This window comes from Pinus tabuliformis, chromosome 5_1, assembly GCF_031772625.1.
Source record: "Pinus tabuliformis cultivar Carrire ecotype Pingquan chromosome 5_1, CPIR1, whole genome shotgun sequence".
NCBI classification, from domain to species: domain Eukaryota; kingdom Viridiplantae; phylum Streptophyta; class Pinopsida; order Pinales; family Pinaceae; genus Pinus; species Pinus tabuliformis.
Genome location: NC_142305.1, coordinates 964,487,085 through 964,506,723, shown reverse-complemented (window position 1 = coordinate 964,506,723; position 19,639 = coordinate 964,487,085). Strand labels below are relative to the sequence as shown.

The 19,639-nt window shown below is 40.5% G+C and overlaps 1 pseudogene; it reads right to left on the bottom strand.

The window, feature by feature from the left end:
- Positions 1 to 642: 642 nt before the first annotated feature.
- Positions 643 to 19,639, bottom strand: part of LOC149167971 (putative UDP-N-acetylglucosamine--peptide N-acetylglucosaminyltransferase SPINDLY) — a 69,145-nt pseudogene continuing 50,148 nt past the window's right edge.

Below are 19,639 nucleotides of genomic sequence, written 5' to 3'. Positions count from 1 at the left end.
ATTGCATTTCATTGATTTGAGCTCTAAGCTGGATATTGTTAGCATAAGTAAAATGTTCACTATCATCAATCTTCTTCTTTTCGTCCTTCAATTTTTCATGTTCATTGTGAAGTATATCATACATGTATTTGGACCTCTCCCAGTCACATGTTAGAGTTCGAATCTTCTCTTTGAGTGTTTTGACATCTTCTTTAGAATCATCAACCATCTTGTCAAAAATAATGTATGCTATGGATCTGCCTTCAAGCTGTTAGGTTTCCACTGAAGGACCTGCTCTGATCCATAAAACATATCACATGAAGAGCAGTACACAAGAGATTTAGCTTTACAAGCATTGTATTATGTAGTGTACAATGTATATACAATACTTCGAAGGACGTGAAATACTCCCAAGAGTTTTCCAACAATCTGGAAGGAAGCAAAATTCTCGTTGAAGGTTGGGCTCCGATACCAAGGATAATGGCCCAAGTACAATCGTTTCTCACTGCTACAGCCACTGTCGCCTATGCTTCCCACGGATGTTGCTGCTGCACACATACTGTTGCTGCCACTACTGCTCACTGATGTTGTTGCTGCACATATACTGTTGCTACCTCTGCTTCAACCCTGCCTCTCCTTCTGTTGCACCACTGTTGTAACCTACTACCTCTGCTTCAACCCTGCCTCTCCTTCTGCTGCACCACTATTGTCACCTGCTACCTCTACTGCTACTGATCCATTGCTATCACCACTACTACTAGCACTCTCAGTGCCTCTGTTTCTATTTTGACTGCCTCTATCTCTGTTGTATCTTTTTCTGCACCTTCTGTTCCACTACAACTCTCAGTGATTCAATCTTAATGTCAATCATCAAATTACTGGTATGTCAAGGGTCACTATTATGTTCATCGTTAAAAGGTTTTTGATAACAATGTCAATATGCCTTTGTCTTCCACTGTCATAATCTTCTTGTTTCAGTGTCACAAAGTTAGCTACATACATTTCATACATTAATCAAAACATCAAGACCTTCCCAATACTGTCATATTTATTTCAAAGGTCATCGACAAAGATGTTCCTTAATATGAACCTTTCTGTTCGTATTGTTGTTGGGGTGTCACTACCATGGTTGTTATTTTATATGAAGCTTGAAGATAACTTGATGCAAGATGATAGGACTGCTGATATCCTTCTATCTTTTGTCTATTTACCCAGAAACATCAATTCCTGCAAATGATGTGTCACTGTATTGAAAAACCCTGAATGTAATCATGTCTCAGTTGTTCAGAGAGGCAGTGATAAATATGAAATACATTTTAGAATTGAGTGAATTCATTTCAGGAAGCTACAAACTTCGACCTAAATAAAATCAATAAATTTCACCAACACGTATCGAGTGACTTTTCTCCACAGGTCTACAATCAATAGATAGATTCAGATAATCACAAAGAGATGCAATTTTGAACATTGAACACCATTAACTTTCACAAATCTGAGCAAGTATTTCATTCCATAATCAATTTGAACTAGGGCCTTGTTTGTTTTATAATGCTGGATGAGGAAAAACAAGCATTCAATAGGGGAACTCTAAAATTTGTGTTCCAATTTGCAAGGGCTCAATACTTTGGGATGATGCTCATATTTTTTTATTATTAAAAGACCGATACCTATAGAGAAACGTACGCCAAAACTTCATTTTTCATATTCAACAATCATTACAGAGTTTGAACTATAGAAAATTGTATTTCATGTGACTCAGAAGCTCGCATCTTAGATTACATCAAACAAAGGTAATCAAGTTTCAGGTGATATGTCATGTTTAAGAGGGACCGAACTTCAGGACCATTTTTGTTGTTCTTGTTAGCTCTGCTATACAGCGAGGATTTCCTATGGTTAAAGACAGGCTTGATCCGCTTGGTGGTGCTTAAAAAAGGTTCAAAGCATACATGGAAGTGTTCAAAATCCTCTTAAGGCCTTCTACCGATCAGAACTATCGCAAGAGGAAAACCCTTGGGAGGGTGGAAATACACTATCGGGAGGTGGAAATACCCCAAAAACCATGTAAAAATCAAAAGCGCAGGTTTAAGGATCTGCATCAATCTCAGCCGTTGGATCTGGTCGATCAACGGTCCAAATCGCGTCGGCATATCGCAAGTCGGGGGAGGCAACGGCAGTGACATGATACATCGCCGATGAGCGATCGCCAATATCGCATCAGCGTATCGCTATCGGCATTTACAATGGAGCATGGGCCTTTTATGCTTCCGACCCGATAAGCCAGACCCGATGGCGTTTTAAGTTGTTTTTGATAGATTATCGGGTCCGCAGCGATTGGGGCACAAGACATCGCCGATGAGCGATCGCCGATATTGCATCGGTGTTTCCAATGGAGCATGGCCTTTTGCATATAAATGATCAATCGCCGATGGGCCGGACCCGGCGGCGGTGTTAATTCCTTTTGATAGATTATCGGGTCCGCGGCATTATCGCTATCGGCGCTTTCAAAGGGGTGGGCTTTAAAATGACTTATATTGCGATGTGATGGGTCGGACCCGACGGCCATACAATACTTCATTTTATATTATTTCAGGTCCGCACCCTTCGCGTTTTTAATGTTTTTTATGTATTTTCTTTGTATAAAGAAATTACAAAGGAGGCCTTGGGCAGGTGTCGATTGCGATGGAGTTAGGACCCGATGGGTCGAACCTGATATTTTATGAATCATTTCTTATAAAATTTCAAATCCGCGCTTAAGCCATTTTCAATGGTTTTGGGCGCATTTTCTGTGTATAAGGAAATATAAAGAAACAGAGGAATGGCCTGTTATAATATGAATTGCGACCCGAAAGGCGGACCCGATAATTGTATGAACCATGCATGCACCTCTTAAAAGTCAAAGTTGAAACAATGATGGGTGGGAATGAACAGTTTGGGCAGCGTTTCACTGTTTTAAAGCAACACAATCATAATGGAGCCGTTTTTAATGTTCAGCTGCTGCAATTAATCAACAGTATGGCCGAGAAGGAAGCAGGACACCGTTTATCAATACAGAGCATTCAATGGTTATGGTTCCTTTGTATTTCACGCCACCTACCTAAGCAGGACCACAGAGCACCAGAGAGGGGTCAAATCCATTTATAACACAGCCAGATTTGTACCAGAGGCCCACTCCTGAATGTAAATGTGGTTGGTGGCCATTTATGGGCTCCTCCATGCATAGCTAACAGAGAGATTGTGTAATGAGACACCATATATATTGAAAAAACAGATGTAGTGAGAGGGATGAGTGTCAAATGAAGGTGACTCTGTTGTAAGGTTCAACTTCTGGAGACTGTAACTACTTTGTAACCTGCAGCGTCTGGTCTTCATTTCCAGCTAATACAAGCTTCTTTTGTTGTTAATTGCTCACTTTCCACTTCTCTTTCTTGTTCCAGGCTGTGCTTGTTTGCATTGATTCATGTTTTGTTAATATTTAGCATTAGAGGGGCTATCATCCCACCTCTGTGTTAGGATTTAGCATGTATCATTGAACGTGTATGCAGGTTTCTGTTGTTTAATGCACAGAGATTGTCATCCTGTCTGTGTATTAGAAAGCTAGATTTACAGACCTTTTACTCGGTGGCAGCCGGCATCACAGGGTCCTGTGCATCTGCTGGTGTGGTCAGTCTTCTCCATTATCACCTTATCCTCAAACTGTGAGTAATTGGTGGTTAAAAGCCTTGTAGTCTGGGGGTGTTCACCCATGTCTGGGGTCAATCATAGTAGAAGTGGTTATCTGGCTTGAATATGCAGCATTTGTTTCATTCATCCACCATTTATCTAACTATTTTGTTGAATTTGTAATGTTCCCGAGCATCACTGATATGAAACCTAGGTGAGTTTCTTGGGGTGATAACATTAATTGGCGTCATTGCCGGGGAGAGGAGAATCGAAGCTCAACTTCCCTGGGAGACGACACAGCTTCAAGCTTTGATGACAGACAAGGTTTGAACACAGATTTTGGTTGTAATAATCTGTCTGGCGACTCCACTGGAGGAAGGCCATCCTTTGGCGACTCCACATTGAAGTTCTAGCGCAGATGCTGAAGCATGCACGAAGATATCTTCAGAATACTAGCTGAACCATTGCCCGATCCTGAGAAGATCGTTCAGTAGAAGAAAATGTTGCAATAGGGAGCACCAGGATCAAGTAAGCCTCAAAGGTTCCATGTATCTCTATTAGTGAATGTCACCTTCAGAGATTCATTCAGCTCCTTACCCATTCAGTTCCCTTTCAAACCTCAGTTGAAAGAAGATTTCGATGTTGTCCATTGTATTCCTTTGTTTCTGTCATCCTTTTCATTGATTAATTCCTCTCAGCCTACCAGTATTCTTTCATATACCTCAGTCATGGCAAGCCAGCAAGCTCCCACAAAAATAGAAAGAATCATTGCTGCTAGGTATAGACCTCTGGTCTTTCCTGTTCCTCTAAATGCCATGCCTGCAGGAGATTATCAGCAATACATGCCAAAGTTTACTGGTACAGACGGAGTATCAGCTGAGGAGCACCTCGAATCCTTTTATAATTTTTCTGATAACCTGGATATCTATGAAGATGATGTATGGATGATGATTTTTGTCCAAAGCCTAGAGGGAGAAGCCAGAAAATGGTTCAATGAACTAGCCCCTAGGTCTATTGCAGACATTGAGGCCCTAGATGATGTGTTTTTAAAGTACTGGGGGGATAAGGAAGATCTGCTCTATGATAATACTGAGTCTGGAAACTCGCAGAGGGATGGGCTCTCATCATCATCAGATCATGAGATCGCCGAAATGGCCAGGATGATAGAGCTATTGGCCTTTGAAATTTCCAGGTTAAGAGCTGAGCAGTATTCAGAAGAAGAGCTATACGAAGAAGAGGGGGAGGTCCATGGTTTGGAAGGTGTTCCTTTCCTAACCAGAGCTGCATATGAAGAAGCAGTATCCAGAGGCACTGCTCATGAGTTTGTTTTTCCTGCAGAACAACAAGCTTATCAGCAGCAGGTCCCTTCCTCCAAGAATTTGAGCTCGAAGCTAGCTCGTTTTCACATGGTTATGCAGATCTGCAAATTAGCCAGCCTACTATCATCCCCGGCCCAGTAATCAAGAAGGGAGAAGAAAGCTCCCCATCATCTTTTGTCCCTACGTCTGTTCTAGTGAAAAGCGCGCTAAGCTGCTCCCTGAACACTGAAGCAGAACAAGATTCAGGGCTCAAGGCTGAAACTCATCAATTCAGTCTTGATAGTATGAAACCTGCTCAGTTGGAATCTACACAGCATGAAGCAGTAGCTTATCAGATGACAGAGGAAGAGGGTGTACAGTCATGGGACTCCTCCTTGGATGAGGATTGTTTAGAGAAAGATTCAGGAGCAGATAATGTTTTTGTGTCCCCTACACATGAACATATTGGCACACCATTCATATTTATTGTGCAGGCCACAGAAGACACAGACAAGTACACAGCCACCATTGTTATTTATCAGGTGTACAAAAGCTCCCATAAATAACATCCAAGGAGGAGAATACACAGAGGGGAAATGAAATTTGATCCCTATCTACCTATCAAGCTCAAATGCCCTAAACTGTTTGAGGTGGGGGATCAAATAAATCCAATCCTGCTGATATATGATGAACCGGGCTAAGAGCAGGAGAAACAATTTTGGTGGCCCAGCAAATGGGCAAACTTTGAAGTTTACATTTTTAGGCTTTAATGTTTGTAATTAAGTTCTTTTACAGTTTTATGTTGTATGCTTAGTTGACTCCATGCCAAATGGACACTAGGTAAATGTTTTTTAAGCTTGTTTTATATGAAGGCATTGATCTGCAGGTTCTTGAGACCTCACAGGGAGGATCTCATCCCCAGAAGGAGCCAGTGTTAGCTCTGCTATACAGCGAGGATTTCCTATGGTTAGAGATAGGCTTGATCCACTTGGTGGTGCTTAAAAAATGTTCAAAGCATACATGGAAGTGTTCAAAATCCACTTAAGGCCTTCTACCGATCAGAACTATCACAAGAGGAAAGCCTTTGGGAGGGCGGAAATACACTATCGGGAGGTGGAAATACCCCAAAAACCATGTAAAAGTCAAAAGCGCAGGCTTAAGGATCCACATCAATCTCAACCATTGGATCTGGCCGATCAACGGTCCAGATCGCGTCGGCATATTGCAAGTCGGGGGAGGCAGCGACAGCGACAAGATACATCGTCGATGAACGATCATCGATATCGCATCGGCGTATCGCTATCAACATTTACAATGGAGCATGGGCCTTTTATGCTTCCGACCCGATAAGCTGGACCCGATGGCGTTTTAAGTTGTTTTTGATAGATTAGAGGAGTCCGCAGTGATTGGGGCACAAGACATCGCCGATGAGCGATCGCCGATATCGCATCGGCGTTTCCAATGAAGCATGGCCTTTTGCATATAAATGATCAATCGCCGATGGGCCGGACCCGACGACGGTGTTAATTCCTTCTGATAGATTATCGGGTCCGCGGCATTATCGCTATCGACGCTTTCAAAGGGGCGGGCTTTAACATGATTTATATTGCGATGCGATGGGCCGGACCCGACGGCCATACAATACTTCATTTTATATTATTTCGGGTCCACACCCTTCGCGTTTGTAATGTTTTTTATGTATTTTCTTTGTATAAAGAAATTACAAAGGAGGCCTTGGGAAGGTGCCGATTGCGATGGAGTTCGGACCCGATGGGTCGGACCCGATGGGTCGGACCCGATATTTTATGAATCATTTCTTATAAAATTTCAAATCCACGCTTAAGCCATTTTTAATGGTTTTGGGCGCATTTTCTGTGTATAAGGAAATATAAAGAAATAGAGGATTGGCCTGTTATAATATGAATTGCGACCCGAAAGGCAGACCCAATAGTTGGATGAACCATGCATGCACCTCTTAAAAGTCAAAGTTGAAACAATGATGGGCGGGAATGAACAGTTTGGGCAGCGTTTCACTGTTTTAAAGCATCACAGTCATAAGAGTCGTTTTTAATGTTCAGCTACTGCAATTAATCAGCAGTATGGCCGAGAAGGAAGCAGGACACCGTTTATCAATACAGAGCATTCAATGGTTATGGTTCCTTTGTGTTTCACGCCACCTGCCCAAGCAGGACCACAGAGCACTAGAGAGGGGTCAAATCCATTTACAGCACAGCCAAATTTGTACCAGAGGCCCACTCCTGAATGTAAATGTGGTTGGTGGCCATTTATGGGCTCCTCCACACATAGCTAACAGAGATATTGTGTAATGAGACACCATATATACTGAAAAAAAACAGATGTAGTGAGAGGGATGAGTGTCAGATGAAGGTGATTCTGTTGTAAGGTTCAACTTCTGGAGACTGTAACTACTTTGTAACCTGTAGCGTCTGGTCTTCATTTCCAGATAATACAAGCTTCTTTTGCTATTAATTGCTCACTTTCCACTTCTCTTTCTTGTTCCAGGCTGTGCCTGTTTGCATTGATTCATGTTCTGTTAATGTTTAGCATTAGAGGGGCTATCATCCCACCTCTGTGTTAGGATTTATCTTGTATCATTGAATGTGTATGCAGGTTTCTGTTGTTTAATGCATAGAGAGATGTCATCCTGTCTGTGTATTAGAAACTAGATTTACAGACCTTTTAACTGGTGGAAGTCAGCCATCACAGGGTCCTGTGCATCTGCTGGTGTGGTCAGTCTTCTCCATTATCACCTTATCCTCAAACTATGAGTAATTGGTGGTTAAAAGCTTTGTATTCTAGGGGTGTTCACGCATGTCTAGGGTCAATCATAGTAGAAGTGGTTATCTGGCTTGAATATGCAGCATTTGTTTCATTCATCCACCATTTATCCAACTATTTTGTTGAATTTGTAATGTTCCCGAGCATCACCGATATGAAACCTAAGTGAGTTTCTTGGGGTGATAACAGTTCTATAATGGTTCCGAAGGAATGTTGAAACAAATCCTTCAAGTGTATCAATCATATGCTACACTAGAACTTTAAGAACATGACTAAAGATGAGAGAATCTTGCAGAGAAAGTTCCAAACGAAACCCAAAGTGTGACCCACAGAAAAACAAAAATCGATGCCAGAATCCCTCAAGAGATCTGCCCTTCGTTCAATGTTCCATTGGCTCAGAATTTATTGCAGAGAAATTGAATTTCTCAAATCCGCAGAAAGACATTCAATTTTTCATTAAAGAACTGGACTTGTTCCCAAATTCAGTGTTTATCTCCATAGTTCGCAAATGTATCGTCTTCGCTTCAAAATGCTAAAAATACTAAAAATATAAGAACTTCTTGGAATGCCATGAACCCCAAAAATTACCAAAAACATGAGAAAACTTCCTGCCGCAAATCTTTAAAGAAAATATGAAACTCATACTAACTTAAGAAAACTTCACTCATTCACACTTACTTTGGCACAGAGCACATGGAGTGAATCGTCGATTTTTAAAATTAATCGAAACCCTTCTTCAACAAATTCTCAGACTTCGGCTTCTCAGAAGTTGATGTGCCTAGGCAGCAGAAATATCATCATATTTTCCCCTCATGCCCTTGACAGAAACAACCAAACCCAAAAATGATTAATCGCAACCACAGGTCTGAGATTTTCCTTCAAGAATGAGACATATTGATAACAACAAATCGAAATTTCCACAAAACTTTCGCTGCTTCAGCTTTTATTTCATAAGACACAAGAAATTTGATGCCCTTGTCTGTTCATATCTTAGTTTATATAGATTTTGATGAGCTTCTAGAGGGATCCACCAAAAACTTAATTTTAGGACAAGTTAAATTGCTTTTGAATTTTTTATTTAGCCTAAGGTCGACTTAGGGTATGATAAGGATTATATTAATTAATATGGGTCCCAAATGTTACTTTTGATTTTGGACCATATAATTAAATTTATCCCATTAAGATATCCTCCATATAAATAATTCTTTTTGGGATTTTAATTTGATCCCATGATTTTGGGCCAACCTTCATAGAAATTTTAACTTATGATATATGTTGCTTCTTAAAATGCTCCACATATTTATTCTTATGAGAAACTTTCAAAAATCATCCAATCTTGCCATATCATCATTATTTCCATCTCAGTTGCCCTTGGGGTTTTAGATCCTAAAATGGGGATTTCACTTTTATTGGCCATATCTAACAAACCATGAGGGCCCACGAAATGCTCATCATACCACCAGAAATAACTTGATGAGAATAATTTGATGGTGAGGGTCTTCGAGGCAAGCACATTGATTTGTTTCTCCAAAAATGCCAAAAAATGACAAGTCTCTTCATCATCCAAGGAACTCAAACCGTAGGGCTAGGGTTTCATTTCTACAACCTCTCATTTCCTTGATACATGCACCTTCTCTTGCTTTAACATCAATGACCTGTTGCACATGTATGCAATCATCCTGCAACTATTTTCACTTTGACATCAATGGCAACCTGTTCAAGAACAAGTGCATACCCAATTGGATAATGAGTGCTCGATACTCTAAGGAGTATCTCCATGTCCATGGAGATGCCTCCAAAATTCCTCCAAACCAAGATGTCACCACCTTGGTGGCCAACATCACCCTCTAAAGAGTAAGAGGGATGTCATGGCATTCTCTTACACAATTGATGGGGCTAAAAAGTAATGTGCAAGCCCTTCCCTATCATATAAATGATAATCATTATCATCTAATCTCCGAAACAAGCAATGTCCATCAAACAATGTCAAGGCCATCCTAGGAACATCATAAATATCTCCAACACCAAGCTTCATAGCCTCACTGTTTCATGTATTAGGGTACCTCAATATGTCAAGAACCATGTCAAATCATCAAGTAACCCAAAGCTTTGCTGTGGGTTGGAAAAAATGCATCAACAAGGTCATATCTACTCTCTGGAACATGTAAAACAACCTTGGTTATGATATTGGATGGAGTGATAATAATGTTTCCAAAGGCTTCTACTACTATGATAATACCACCTGAAAACACCCTCTCGAGATCAAGTGTAAATCACCAATCATTAGAGACAATAACCATAAATGCATCATAATGGACAAGGGCCTAATGTTGGGGCCACCATAATGTTGAAATTTGGGGCAGATATGGGATGAATTCCCCCCTAAGAAACCCATCTACCCCAAAAGAAGAATTCAAATTGGACAAAAGAAATTATTATTTTGGTATTATTTTTTCACTCCTCTCATTATTAATTGATGTGACATTTTTGTTTGGGCTTCAATATCAAGACTCTCATAATAAAATAAAAGGAGTGACCTTACTATGTAAAGGTTTACGTTAACTAGTTCAAGTCGGCTCCTCTATTGGAGACTCTCTTTCACCCATCGAATGCCTATATAACAATACCATTATGTGACTCATTCGATGTGTGACTGATCTATAATTTTAGAGGCAAATAGGAGTTATGTTCCAGTGCATGAAGGTGGTTTATCTTTGTGAATTTTCCTTGCGCCTTACGTGACTTATCTATGGCATCTTATTTGGCTCTTTTGTGGCACATATATGGCATTTTATGCGGCCTCTCTATGGTATTTTGTGACATATCATATGGATATTTTGGTAGCTCTATCTATGTGGTAAGGATGTCCAAATTATATGTTTATTATTTATGTTATTCCTTGTGGCCTATCTCATTCATCCATGCGGCCCTCTCTATGGGCTATGTCTTATTACTTATGTGCATTAACAAGAACGATTTAGGGAAGTTTTGCTAGGTATGTTTGATGACCCTTCTATGCATGGATGGTTGGTGTATATTTGAACAATAGATTGATTCTTTCTTTTGCCTTTTGGTGATAGGGTCAAGCCCCTATATGATCCGGATTTAGACAGGAACGCAATAGATTACAGAGATAACCATAAATACAGAGATGCGATAACCATAAATACAGAGATGCAGTGGAAATAATACTTCATTTCATTAATGGAAAATACCGAAATATGCTTACAACCAAAATGGAAATAAACCAGCTAGGGTGATGGTAGCTTATCTCTGAGAAGAGATGTGATGGCTACATGCCTCTGAACTATTCTAAACTGTATTACAATGAGGCTCAAAGGTCTATTTATTGATGAGAAACAATGGAAAACCCTTCACATCCCGAAACCTAACCCTAGAAGATGAAACGCCAAATTGTGGGCCCCGTTTGAGTAAATTGGTACATCAATTTCCCAGGGTCGTAACTTTGGCATACGATCTCCGTTTGACGTGTATGATAGCTCGTTAGAAAGATCTATCCGAGTACTACCACTTTGGGAGGCAACATCGGTCCATGGACCCATGTTGCCCCAGATTCCAAAAACGTCGTTTAGGGGGCAAAACGGCTCCGGAAGTTCAGGACCCAAAAAACTGCTAAAAATAGTAAACTGTGCTACAATTTAGGAAACTGAAAAAGCTGAAAGAGACAGTTGTGGGGGTCCAAATGGGATAGGTGGGTGGCCACCAACATCCACCTGGAGCATTCCTCCCCCCTTAGGAAGCAATGGTCCCCATTGCATTGAGTTCCTCCATCTGCTGAACTTGTCCTGCAATCTCTGATGTGTCCAGTGATGGTGGGAAGCATGGTTGACGATGGTCCACATTGAACATTTGGTGCAAGCGAAGGAATGGAGGAATGATGTGCTCCAAAGCATTGTTCCCCATAGCCTTGGTACTGCTATAAGGACCATGTCGGAGTGGTCTGAGCTTCTGATGGGTTCTGGTAAGGCGTTCTTTCTGTCGATGCAACCAGACTTTGTTGCCCACCTGAAACTTGTGTGGTACCCATGTGTGTGAGGAGAAGTTGTTCCTGTGTTTTGTCATGACCGTATCCCTTTGCTGCTGCTACTGCATGGAGGAACCCTTTACAGGGGTCATGGATGTAGCAACGATCTTCCCCTTATTTTGGGAGTGAGCTAGACAGATGAATTTCCTGCTCTGTGAGATGAGCTTGCTGCCTTTCTTAGCAGTGATCAAAGAGGTGGCGGTAGGTGGGGCTACCTCCGGTATCCTGTATAATGAATCATTCAAAGAAATAATAACAGCGTGAGGCCTTGACTCATACACAGCATGTCGCCTCCACAAGTATGGTTGGCCTAGTAATACATCACAAACATCCAGAGGTGTAACATCACACAATACCTCGTCTGTGAAGGGCTTGATGCTGTAGGGAAGGCGGCACTGCTGGCAAACTTTGAGATCTCGTCCTTCATGAAGCCACCCGATACTGTACGGCTGTGGGTGTGGTGTAGTCGGTAGGCCCAACCACTTCACGACCTCTGCTGAAACGAGGTTCTTTTGGCTGCCACTGTCGACAATGAATTGTAGCGGCGAACCCTTCACCCACATCTGTGAGTGGAAAAGACGCTCCCCTTCCTCTGGATTTTCGGGCTCATCTTTCTAGATCTTGGCGGTGGCAACAGTGGCGCTAGGATCCACATCAATGATCTGCTTCCCTTTGCCATTCCCCTTGTCGGGTTCTGGCTCAGGGTCAGAACATGCATCTGATTCAGAAGCCTTCAACTCCGCCACTAGCGACTGCTTGGTCCGACACTCACTTGTGTTATGAGTGGGACTCTTGTGGAACTCACACCACTTTCCTGTGTCCTTCTTCGGCTTCGTGGTGTTGTTCTTTTCTTGCGGCTTTGACGGGTTGTCTTGGGTCACCCCGCCTTGGCTTTGTCCTTTGGGCTTTGGATTTGCAGATCCAAAGTCTCGCTTCTTCTGTTTGAACTTTTGCTCGATTTTGACAACGTATCGGTATGCTGTGCCGAGTGAGGAAATGTTCAAGAACCCCATGTCTTCCTGGATGTATCTGTGTAGGCAGCCGCGATATTTGAGTACCAGATGCAGCTCAAAATCTTTGATACCCAACTGTGTGCGAAGGGTATGAAAAATGTTTGTGAACTCCGGCACATCTTGGTCTCGTCCCTGCCGCAGTGTGGTCCATTTGATGTATTTGTCCTCATAGGTTCCGACAGGGTAGTACTGCTCCTTGATGGCATCCCGGAAGTCATTCCAAGTGGGTGCGGCTGAAAATAGTGAGCCTGTACTTTCATCCTTCTGCTCGCAGTAGGTTTCCCACCAGTCCTTGACGTGGGGGGCTGCTTTGAGAAGAGCAAAAACAATCTTTTCCCGACTTGAAAATTCATGAACAGAAAAATACCCATCTAGCAGATTTAACCATTTATCTACAACATCTGCATCTATTTGACCCTCAAAGATGGGGATTTCAAAATTAACTTGTACCTTAAACGGTGTGGCATTTCTAGAGTCGCTGTTGGAAGCCGATGCGTCGCCTCTGGGTAGTCGCTGAAGGATCTGCGCAAAGCTATCCATCATCGCGTTCCTTTGCCGCTCGAGCGCTTCTTCGAGCAAGATTTTGATAGGATCTCCTGCCCCCTCGTCTTTCTTCTCATCTGCCATGGGAGGCCGTCGGGATTTACGAGGCTAGTCTTGCAAAGGTTCGACCAGTTCAAGCCCTAACTCCTTATATCCTGACCTCGTTGGGGACATGCAAAGAAAAATAGAGAAAAAGCAGACCGCTCTGATACCACTGATCCGGATTTAGACAGGAACGCAATAGATTACAGAGATAACCATAAATACAGAGATGCGATAACCATAAATACAGAGATGCAGCGGAAATAATACTTCATTTCATTAATGGAAAATACCGAAATATGCTTACAACCAGAAATGGAAATAAACCAGCTAGGGCGATGGTAGCTTATCTCTGAGAAGAGATGTGATGGCTACATGCCTCTGAACTGTTCTAAACTGTATTACAATGAGGCTCGAAGGCCTATTTATTGATGAGAAACAATGGAAAACCCTTCACATTCCGAAACCTAACCCTAGAAGATGAAACGCCAAATTGTGGGCCCCGTTTGGGTAAATTGGTACATCAATTTCCCGGGGTCGTAACTTTGGCATACGATCTCCGTTTGACGCGTACGATAGCTCGTTAGAAAGATCTATCCGAGTACTACCACTTTGGGAGGAAACATCGGTCCATGGACCCATGTTGCCCCAGATTCCCAAAAAAACGTCGTTTAGGGCCTCAAAACGGCTCCGGAAGTTCAGGACCCAAAAAACTGCTAAAAATAGTAAACTGTGCTACAATTTAGGAAACTGAAAAAGCTGAAAGAGACAGTTGTGGGGGTCCAAATGGGATAGGTGGGTGGCCACCAACATCCACCTGGATCACTATAGTATTTGTTTGGGAGGGTCGAAAGACAAATTTTGGATAGTAGAAATAGCTCGAATTGTAGCTGTAATGAGGGAAAGTATCCTCAATAGGAAACACTAAATTTTTAATGGGATGAAGTAGGAGTTATGTTGGGTTTGAGGTATGTTACTTCACTGAGGAAAACCTAGACATTAATGCTTGTAGTCTAGGCCAAAATATCGGTCTTGATGATGATCAGGTCGTGGAGTATTAAGGATAGAAGTTGGCATCCAAAGGTATGTTAGGTGATTGATGTTTTGTTAAGTATATTAAGGTACAAGTTTGGACAAAGTGACAACAATATATGTATATGTATGTACGGTTATTGAAATACACTTAGAAGATCCCTTCTTAAGCATCTCTATGACAAGGGTTTATGTGCCCTAATCCTATGATATTTGGGTTGTGATTCTTGCAATTGATGGATGGAAGAGGTTCTAGTAAAGTATGACAATGATGTATGTCCAGAACGAATGGTTGTGATCTTGTGATAGTTGGAAAAGATAATTGTTCCTATATAGCAATGACACTTGTTACTGATCTGGTATGCGGCTATTTATATGAATAGCACAGTACTTTGTTTTGAATATTATCTCCCTACGTGGATTAAGATAATTTGTTTCTTTTTTGAGCCTGTAGCATTTTTCATGGATACTTTTCACAGCTTTGTTGGGCTATTACCTCCCTGCGTGGATACAGGTAACTAGCTTTGTTGCTTCTATGGAAGATGATAGACTATCTATAAAAATTATCGAAATATGCATATTCATCTACAAAATGTGTCTCAATTTTATTGTACTTTGTATCTCAGTTGAATATTTTATGAATATCTAATAGAAGAATAAGAATTGATTAAGGGTTTCCCCCTTGTGGGGTTTTCCCCCTTGTGGGGTTTTTCCCTGGTCTTTGACCTAAATCCTAGCGTTTCTATTGTGTATGATCTTCTTCTATTGTTTTTTACTATTCCACTATATTTATCATGTTAATGTTATCTCTACATAATTTCTAATGATGATATGATGATATGGGGAATATTAAAATGTTGATTTTTTTTTTTTTAAATCTCAATTATATACAACAAAGAACAATCTAGCCCTAAAATTAACAAATAATACTTCACACAAACCTCACCTTCAAATGTCTAACTAGAGAAAGTCTCATAAACAGGTTTCATCCTTATGTTGGGGATTGTTAGATGGCTAACCTTGTTAGGTGTTTCCAATCCCTAATGGGAGGTGACATGTTCCAAGTTAACCCATCAATTCATAGGTGTGATTGAGAATGGTGGCATCTAAGTGGGAATGACTTCAAGGCAAGGTGACGTAGTCAAGTGACTAGATAATGGAGGTCTAACATCCTAAGTGTATAGATCTAAGGAGGGAAAAAACAATATAGGCATGAGTTACCCCTTTCCTTGGCCTCTTTTATCCACCTGTTTAGTGTGCCTTTTACTTCTTTATGATTTTCTTTGATGGGTGCATTAACTTAGGAACCCAAGCTTGCTTTTAAAAAAATTTCATTTAATACACCTTAATTATGAGCCAAATTGTGGCTCATCAAGGTTGGGACAATACAAGAGTTCCTTTTAATAGATGGGATATCATGCACTTAAGGAATCGAGCGATGGAAAATGAGGGAGGTAGAGATCATGTTAGGATTTGTCCCATGCACCAATCAAATGTCCTAGCCATATTTTGCATTTTGTCTTCTTCTTTGAGTGTGGCTTTCTTATTCTCTTAACTTTATTTTAGTTGCATCAAACTTTTTTGGCCTAGACTCAATGATGAGGATTAAATGGTGCCAATCCCTATGATCAATGACCACCATCCTGAAAAATGGATATTAAATAGTGGGAAAGATGGAAAGGGGTAAGTTGTTGATCAGTGGTTGTCGTTGATGTCAACCCAAGCAGCACCAGGGGCTACCTTGATCTTGCATGGGAATTTTGACTTGACAACTTACTCTAATATAAGTAAATTATCTTCTATATGGATTCTACTTGTCGAGATGTTTCTGTTGATATATGGCACGCATAGTAATTCTTTATGGTTTGAGAGATATTCATGTTTCAAGTTAGTAGCCCCAGTTAGTGGGCTAAAACCATATGGGGTTGTGGCATGGCACTCATAATTGGTTGTTGATGCAGGAGCATTCAGGCCAAGAAAACTCATTGTATTCTAGTAGACATAGGGGTATTGTGTTTTCAAGGAAGTTGGGTTCCTAAGAGTGAATTAAATGTAATTATTAATGTTTTGAGTGATTTTAATGAGAGAAGCTAGAATAGGGAATTAATTGAATATTGTGAGGCATATTTGTAAATGTTCTCGAATATAGGAGAACATGAGAGATTTAGGATAGTTGAGAGATTGAGGATTTGAGAATTGATTGTAAATCTTAGATTAGTAGTCAATTCATGGATTTAGGGATTAGAGAAGAGTTTTAGGAACAAGAAAGAGATTTAGGAATTTTGTTAAGGAATTCATGGATCTAAACCAGAATTGGTTTTAGAATCCCTTTGTATAAATGTAAGCCTAAAAGGCAAAGACAGGGGTTAGATAGGTTAGAAAGTCAGATAATTAGTTGGTTAAGCTAGAGTGTGGTTTTGAGCCTATGGGCAGAATGTAAACAGAGGCCACTGATATTAGAAAATCAGGCCCGAGAGACAGAGTCTCAATCTGTAATTATCTGTTTGTATTTATATATACAGAGAGTGATTAGAATCTGTATAAATGTGTGTTCGAGTGATTGAATGATAAATTCAATATGAATTAGAGTTCTGTGTAATAATTATATGCAGGCAGAGCTGTGGCGAAACACAGAGAGAAGAGGCCAAAAAGGATAGTGATAAAAGAAATCATGAAGTAGAGCTCAAGTGGAAGTGAATTGAGGGTGAAAGGAAAACCTTTAGAAAACCCGGAAAACCACAAAATTTTTGAAGAAATGGCAAAAAACCAAGTAAATAGAAGGGCAGAAGAAATGGAGTGTCGACGTTCTATAGTCGTTGGATCTTGGTGATCAACGGCTAGGATTAAATCGCGCAGTGTAGTGTCGCAGCCATCAACGATATAACATCGGCGATCATCGAGTGGAAGTTGATGGAATGATAACCAAGAGGCGCGGACCTGAACTTTATTAAGTTAGGAGTTGATAAATCTCATCGAGTTCGAAACAGTGTTAATTGTCAAGCTTGTTGTCGTCCCGAAATAATTGTGGACCATTGGATCTACTAAGCGCAAATCAACGACAGAGGAACGCAAGGCAACTTTGCATCGAGAAGAGACATCGACGTTGGATCAAGAACCTGATCAATGGTCGCAATCCAATCACAATCGCATTAAATAGAGGTCAAAGGTTGGTGAATGTGAAACACCAATGCGCCAATAGTGATAAAGGTTTGATCGATGATTGGAGGTGGACGGAGATCGGCGGAGCACTGAAAGAAAGGTCTAAAGGAGCGGACCCGAAAGAGTTATAGCGGTGGCATATAATAATTTGAAATCTGGAATATATGATCACATATCGGGAAAGCGGAAGGTATGTATTAATGTGACTGCGAAGGAGCGATTTCTGATTGCGATATAGGCGTGCATCGGGAAATGTGTAGAGGCCGTACCAAAGGTGGAAAGGTATGTTTTGAATGTATTTCCTTTGTAATAGGTTTAAAGGGATTAAAGCACCGATATGAAGGTTTTATGGTTAAGTCCGAATTAACCAAAGGAAAATGTGGGTTTGGTTATATATGTGGGACTAAGATTTAATGAAGGGTTATAAGGGTTGTATAAGCGCCGATAATGAATGATTGAAGGTTTAGAAGGGTTATAATATCCTGATAGGAAGGATTTAAGAGAAGGGCTTTAATAAAGTCAAAGATGAAGGATAAGGGGTGATTAAAAGTTTCGTTAAGTGGATATTGCCTAGGAGTTAGGAATTGATGGGTTTTTAATGAATTATTTCGCAGAGGGTTGATTATTAGGGTCTTAACCATTGATGGGTGAAGACGTTGACTCCTTGGTGAGTTAAAATTCCTAGGACTGACAAGATGTATGCATAATTCATGCAAACTATGGGTAAAGCAGGGGTTACCCTACGTCAGTTATGGTCATTGAATAGTCAATAATTAATAATAATAATAAAATCTCCTAAAATCCATCCAACATTCACTTGTTGAGGACCCTCTTAACTCAAGACATTCATATAAATAATGACCCTCATATCCTCCTCTAGTAGGGATTTTGTGGCTTCAAACAGGTCATCGTAGAATTTTCTCTATAAAGTTTGTTCTGCGAAGCTTCAGAAGCTGAAATTAAAACCCATTTGAGCCAAAATTGCGATGCACCTCATGATCGAATTTCTGATCTTGGTTCAGTTTATATTTGGAGATGTAACCTGAGGAAGGTTGGTTTTTTGCAGGCTCCCAAACTCCATGTCAAACAGGTGAAGTTGAGAAAATCATCATAACTTTCTCTCTGAGCATTGGATTCATATTTGGTAAATAGTCTCAGAAATAGGATGGAATATAGTTTGCAGAGTAGTTTCTTCAGGGCTGAAGGTCACAACAGTGACTCGTGGAAATTCGTACAAGTTCACTCTACTGAACCAGTCTATAATCAAGTCATTGTGAGAGATTGGGCATAACTCTTTCTTGAAAAATCCAATCTTGATCATACTTGTGGGGTTAGAAAGAGGACTCAGAGGGCTATCATAGGATGAAATTTCGGAGCCCGGAGATTGGAAATTACATAGATACCATAGATTCAATATCGACCTCCTAGAAGGCAAGAAAAAGCATGCATTCAAGAATCACTGCAGTAAGGACCACACATCAACAGTCAAGGCCAAGTCTCCTATAGAAAGGTATGTATGATTAATTTTTACATTTGAAATATCAGTATCATCTCCGCCAAATGCTTTTGCAGGACATCATAAGTACATACAAGGTCTTGGTTATATCTCTATGTCTCTATATGTCACAGTTTTGATACCACATTTAATATGTCCTATTCTTGATACTACACATTTGATGCTACATATTATTGATGCTACACCAAGTCTTCTAAATCTATATGATGTTGTAAGTTCATGTTACTTGTCTTGTCATAGTTGATAGAATGGTATTTGTTGTTGTACTTAGAACTTGATCCATCACAAGTCTAGGGTTTGTAATCAGGTTTTATTGTATATATCTTTAGGTCAGTTTTGGATATAGACTTGCATAGAGTCCAGGCCTATATCAAGAGTGGAAGTCTTTGTCTATTGCTGCAACAAGTCAAGAACAAAAGTGAAAAGCACACTTCAGGTACGCATTGTAATTTTAATTTGTATTTATTCATTATTATGCACTTACATGTGTTTTGTAGGCAGAGGTAAGTTGAAGGGTATTTTGTTTTTTTTTTTGGATTGGTTTCATCAAGAA